Source organism: Myotis davidii, unplaced genomic scaffold (assembly GCF_000327345.1).
Source record: "Myotis davidii unplaced genomic scaffold, ASM32734v1 scaffold591, whole genome shotgun sequence".
Taxonomy (NCBI): Eukaryota; Metazoa; Chordata; class Mammalia; order Chiroptera; family Vespertilionidae; genus Myotis; species Myotis davidii.
The window spans coordinates 2,447,520-2,453,519 of record NW_006284340.1 but is presented as its reverse complement, the minus strand read 5'-3'; the positions used below and the strand labels follow the sequence as shown (position 1 = coordinate 2,453,519).

Below are 6,000 nucleotides of genomic sequence, written 5' to 3'. Positions count from 1 at the left end.
CATTTTAGTAAAATGTTACCTTTCTATAACTATTACCAAGGCAGGGAACTACCTGCAGTTGAGTGCGGTTGTTAAAATGGGGAAGGGCCTCGGAGAGCACCTCAGTCGAGAACCTCTTTGGGCCCGAGTGCATGGGGAAGGCCTGGGCCGCACAAGCAGGTGATGCTGGAGGCAGGTCAAGAACTCAGGTTCCCGGGCTCTTCAGTGAGTGTTGGTAGCAGTGGCACACACACTGAACGTGTGCTTGCCCGGGATGTTGCATTTTTGCTGTGGCAGATGAGAAATACTTGTCCTCTATGCTACAGTTTTGTGGAAACTTTCATTAGAACTAGTTTAGTTCCAAGGACCGGATCCTCTCCCTTTCTCTGTAGCTACCTCCCTAAAGAGGAGCAGCAGAGAGAACGTGCCCCTCCATCAGGCCATCAGCACCTGCTGTGTACAGCCCACCTCTCCTGTGAGCTGCAGTCCTGTCTGCTCTTTTGGGAGGATGGCAGTGGATACACTAACACAGAGCTCTTCTGCTTGTTTTCCACCCAAGTGTCATTTATTGGAGAAGCTAGGGCCCAGGTTGTTTATGCCTGCTATCAACGATTACGCCGCCATCATACTTACAAAGGCCAGGCATGGTTTAAAGCCCTTCACATGTATTAAATCATTTGCTTCTCATTATAGACCTCGGAGGTAGATTAATATGATCTTCATTTTTAGATGAAGAAACTGGCAGCCGGAAGTTACGCGCTTCACCCAGAGTCACACAGCTCCTAAGAGATGGAGCCACAATTTGAACCCAGGCAGAAACTCCAGGGTCTATATTTTTCATTAACCACTACATCACATGGCAACACGTTCTCTCCTTTTTCTATCAGCAGCATTACAATAATATTTATATCTGCTTGGCACATGCTAACTATTTGCATCACACCATTTTGCAAAGGAATAAAGTTGTGGAGAAGCTAAAACACTCAAGTGGAATTCAGATCTTCTTGTGACTTCTCTAGACCCGTGGTTTTTATACTGGCCGTTCATAACAACAGAGGAGTCATAACTTTGTGTTTCTTTTTACAAAATGGGGAGAGAAGGGTAATGAAAATAAAGAATGGATGGAGTGTGGGGGATGACTGGTTTTTTTTACAAAATAGTTTAGATAGTAAGGGTGAGCATAATAATATTCCATGTGTATATTCAAGACCTTCTGTTGCTGACTGCTCGCCAAAAGCACACGTCGATGAATACTTTGTTTTTTGTTTTCATGCTTTGCCTTCTGATATTTTAGAGTTTAAGCGTCTTCTATTTTATTTTTAAAAGGACTTGACTACGTAGAGTTACCCACACCAAAAACCAGCCCAAGGTTTCTCGTTATATTTACGGATTCATGAAGTTCAGATGTGGTTTAATTTAAAGACTGAGGGCAAACATACATAAAACAAACTGAGGGCAGTGCAATAGAAGCCCTCAGCCTCCTGGGTAAATGCACAGATTTCTCCTGTGGTTACTGCCCTAGTGCTCAAGTGCTCTCATTGCTCAGATCATAAAACCATTTTAATAATCTGCTATGAAATAAGATACCAAAACAAGAAAAATTTAGAAAGTAGTGTGAAGTTCAAAACAAGTAGAATTTTATGAACTGTATTCTATGTGAAAAGCTTGAGTTCCTTCCAGACACAGTTTTTTTAGAACAACTAAGCGTATAATCCAAGACTGTTGTGACTTTACATCAGTATTTTCACAGAAGAACAAAGATATGAAAATACGAATCTAAATTAAAATAGCAGTAGCTTCCTTTAGGTGTATTCTGTCTGCTTTCGCTCTGTATGGGCTCCTGTACAATGAAATCATAACCAAAGTCACTGTCTACCATAAGAGAATCTGACCTAAATTTGTATTTAAAGGAGGCAATTAAAATTTTTTAAAAATAAACACAACACCCTTATCCTTACTAAAGTGTACTGACTTTGTTGTCATCTAAAACAGAGTAAGGAGCCAAATTTTTAAGTAGTAGACTGAGCTACGTCATGGGTAAAGAACTGGTTTTAAAAATACAGTTACTGTTACATTTTCTGAAACATTCTCTTATTTAATATTTTCCCACATATGTTCAGTTTTAAAAGTGAAAGATCCATAAATCTGTGTTACCTCATAAAACCTTTCTGTGTATGTTAAAAATTTTCCTAGATCCCAAGAGAATGTTATAAATTAGTTACAGTATACTTAAGTTTAAATCTGTCTTTGCTTGGTTGTTTTTTTGGGGGGGGGAAGTTTTCCATGCTTTGTGTTAACTTTATTGGTACTTTTTCCTCTTCATAGTTGCTACATTGTCTGCTAGTAGAGAGAAGACATAAGTAAGATTGGCTGGCTTCCTTTCAAATGGGAAAGGTATAGAGGCACCTCACTGCCTGTGTCATGCCCTGAAAACAGCAGGAGGCAGCCAACTTGAATTTAGAAAGCATTGAAGATACCTTAGATAAAGAACTTCCAGATTGTGTATTGTGTTCTAGGAAGAGACTAGCTATCTGTGTGCTTTGGGTTTTAGATTAAATGCTACCCTCAGGCTTCAGTAAGAATTGAGATTTAATGAGGTCCTGCACTTTTCATAGCAAACAATGAAAAGATGGCAAGTATTTCAGATCCAGTATTGCTTGGGAATTTTATCAGAATCTCTTGTGAAACACATTTCACAGAGATCTTCCCAGTGTTTAGAGTTAAGAATGTTTAAGGAAAGGACATGAAAGTTGGGGAAATCTTAGCTTTACTGTTATTTGCTTATTGAAGATACAGTTAGTATCTTGAATGTTTAAAAGGACAGAGGATCCCCAAATCATAACAAACAAGTATTTTTGGTGTTAAAGCTTACTAATTAGTAACCAGGCATTTATTGTTAATAATTCTCACAATACAATTAAAGCCCCCAGATGAAATATTGAAGGAACACTCTTGCTTATGGTTACCAAAATTATTTCTATATAACATTCATATATTTTCTATCTTTTAACCATGTATTTAAGTAACTGTATCTTTGGGGTTTTACTTTCTGTTGTTAATGCTGACTTACATAATACTTATATCGCATTTTCTTTTTCTCACCAATCCTAATCTATAAGGTTTTAGGGGGGTTATGTATCAATAACTTTGCTTTTTTAATTAATTTAGTTATAATAGTTTTTATTTCTGTTACCCAAGTTAAATTACTGTTACATGTAAAACTGGAAAGATATTTAAAATTTTGAGTTTTAACAAGAAATATCATAGACCTGTCTTAGATCATTACAAGAATTTTTACTGACATTTAGTTATACCATAATTGAGGTGTGTTGCAAAGACTTTCAGTTAATTTTATATCTTCTGTGTTTTTTAGCTGTAGTTTAAGATATTTAATGGTATATAAATCTTCACACCCTGTAGATATGTGAAGACTAATGTGTATAACTTTTCTTTAAGTTTGTATTCCTTTGTTTTTCATCACTATGCCAAACCTATAAACCTTACACATAAATCTTCACGTTAAAGTTTCGATCGAGTGTCACTATAGCACTTGTTTTCTGAAACCCAGCATATATACATTATAAGCATGTCACTAAAGATCATTAAATTAAAAAATAACACATTAATCATAAAGTATGTAATGACCAGGTTTTACATAAAGTTGAAAAACAAAAACTTTTCCAGATTAAATAAATTTTAGTGTATTCCAAAATTCTTTGTTTAATAAGAGATTTTGAAATTTCTATGACAGATGTAAAATAATTATGCATTTTGACATACATTAGAATTTTTAAGTAAAAATAAAAGCATTGAAATACCTTTTGCATCTGTTGATAAAGCAAAGCCAGAAACTTGCCGCTCTTATTCTTGCTTTTAAAAATCAGCGTAGGAGTTTGTTCATCTGTGACTTTAATGGCAACTGCATCTTTGTTTTGGGCCGTTGAATCCAGGCTGTAATAAGGAACTTCTTTTTCTTCTTACAACACTAATCAATCGAATTTGACAAGCCACCTATGTAATCTTAAGTAGTGGAGTGGAAGTTCTGGTCTGTGGGCTGCCTTTAATCCAGCAGAGAAAGCGTTGTGGCTTTGCTCCGTCTGCCACATGGAGAAACGCTGTAACCAGCTGCAGCTGACCCAGACTGTATATACAGTGCCCTTGAATAGTGATTCCCTCTTTCTCAGTAGACTCGGGTTCAGCCCACATCTTACGTCACCAAAAAATTGCTGGAGACTGGGGGCGTGGGGGAGTCCTCCCTAGGATTTCCTCTCTGTGGCCTTAAAATAGGAGTGCGGGGAGTGGGATCAGCGGGAGTTGAATAGCTCGGAACAAGGAGAGACTGTGCAGGTTGAAGGAAGGGCACCATCTGGAAACAAACTATCCTAGTTCAGCGGCAATTATAAAACAAACATTGTAGTCTGCTGGCCAGAGATCCTTTAAGTTAAATACTGAAAAAACACAGTACTCAACCTCACTTAGAAGTAGCTGCAGGCTAATGAGTTTGTCTTTTGTTACAAAGAACTAGTTGCACTGGGTCAGGAGGCAGCCACCTAAAGAATGTAATGCTTTTTATAGCCTAGAAGTTTTAAACATTTCACTGAGTTTCCATTTTTGAAGATTTTAAATTTTATAAGAAAGCTAATGTTGTAATATGCTTATCATTACCAAAAATAAGTGGAAATCTATGTAGAAAATTATTTCAGAAATTTAACATTTTTTAAACCTAAACTCTGATGCTATATGTCACTTCCTTCTGTTCTACAACATGGCGCCTCTTGTCTGAATAAGGTTATTCTTATGGCTGATATGATATAAATGCAAACATAACTCTGGCCTGTGGGGCGTTGGTACACAAACACACACACACACACACACACACACACTCACACTGTAAACTTGGACAAGTCACTTTTACCTACCTCTGGCCCAGTGCTTCTGCTATGAAATTAGGGTGCTGGAGAGAGAATTACTAGTTGTTGAGCACTATAACTATGCTAATATATTTCATTAAATCAGGAAATGTGATTCAATAACTCAGTAGCTGGGGAAACACAAATTTAGGCATCTTAATTGACTTGGCTTAGTACTTCAGCACTAAGTGGTAGACTAGGGGATTAAACTCTTAACTCCAGAGCATTATGCCACACTCTCACTGGAGTATATAATTGCTGGTTGCTGCTGCTAGGTAATACCTTTGGGCTCCCTCTTCTGTACATACCATGTGCTTTCCCCTCGTTGTTAATGTAGCTCAGTGATGGCAAACCTTTTGAGCTCAGCGTGTCAGCATTTTGAAAAACCCTAACTTAAATTTGGTGCCATGTCACATATAGAAATTTTTTGATATTTCCAACCATAGTAAAACAAAGACTTACATTTTTGATATTTATTTTACATATTTAAATGCCATTTAACAAAGAAAAATCAACCAAAAAACGAGTTCGCGTGTCACCTCTGACACGCGTGTCATAGGTTCACCATCACTGATGTAGCTTGTACTTTATCTTTCTGATATTCTACCATCAACTGTTGATCCATATATCCTTATTTAAAATCAGCTTAGTTTCTGGCTCTTTTGCAGAATTGTTTCTTTAAATTCCTGTGACATACATAGATACCAAGGGTTGCAAACTCAAGGGCCTATAAAGACAAATGCTCACCACAAGAAGGCAGCAGAGCCCTAACTGGTGTGTGCCTTGGTTGGTGGGAGCATTGTCCTGTGCACCAAAAGGTAGTGGTTCGATTCCCAGTCAGGGCACATACCCAGATTGCAGGTTCGATCCCAGTTAGGGCATGTATGGGAGGCAACCGATCAATGTGTGTCTCTCTCCCTCTCCCCCTCTCTCGTTCCCTTCCTCTCTCTAAAAATCAATTTTTTAAAAAAGAGCAAGAATGAAGTAGGTGATGTAATAAGTGAAGTAAGTCAGACCATAACAGGAAAATGAGGATTATGACAAACTGATATTATTATAGTTGTGGAGTCTGCACCCTTTTCTGCTGTACCTCATTATTGCAGATCTCCCC

General features: G+C 37.6%; 2 protein-coding genes across 2 annotated transcripts in view; one reads left to right on the top strand and one right to left on the bottom strand.

The window, feature by feature from the left end:
* Positions 1 to 4,150, bottom strand: part of ANGPTL1 (angiopoietin like 1) — a 16,490-nt gene extending 12,340 nt beyond the window's left edge. The window contains exon 1 of the mRNA XM_006754513.2: positions 3,798 to 4,150. The gene's annotated coding sequence lies outside the window, so the exon portion shown is untranslated. The remainder of the gene's footprint in view (positions 1 to 3,797) is intronic.
* The window catches only part of RALGPS2 (Ral GEF with PH domain and SH3 binding motif 2), a 78,023-nt gene that overhangs the window by 49,577 nt on the left and 22,446 nt on the right, over positions 1 to 6,000 (top strand). The window lies entirely within an intron of this gene.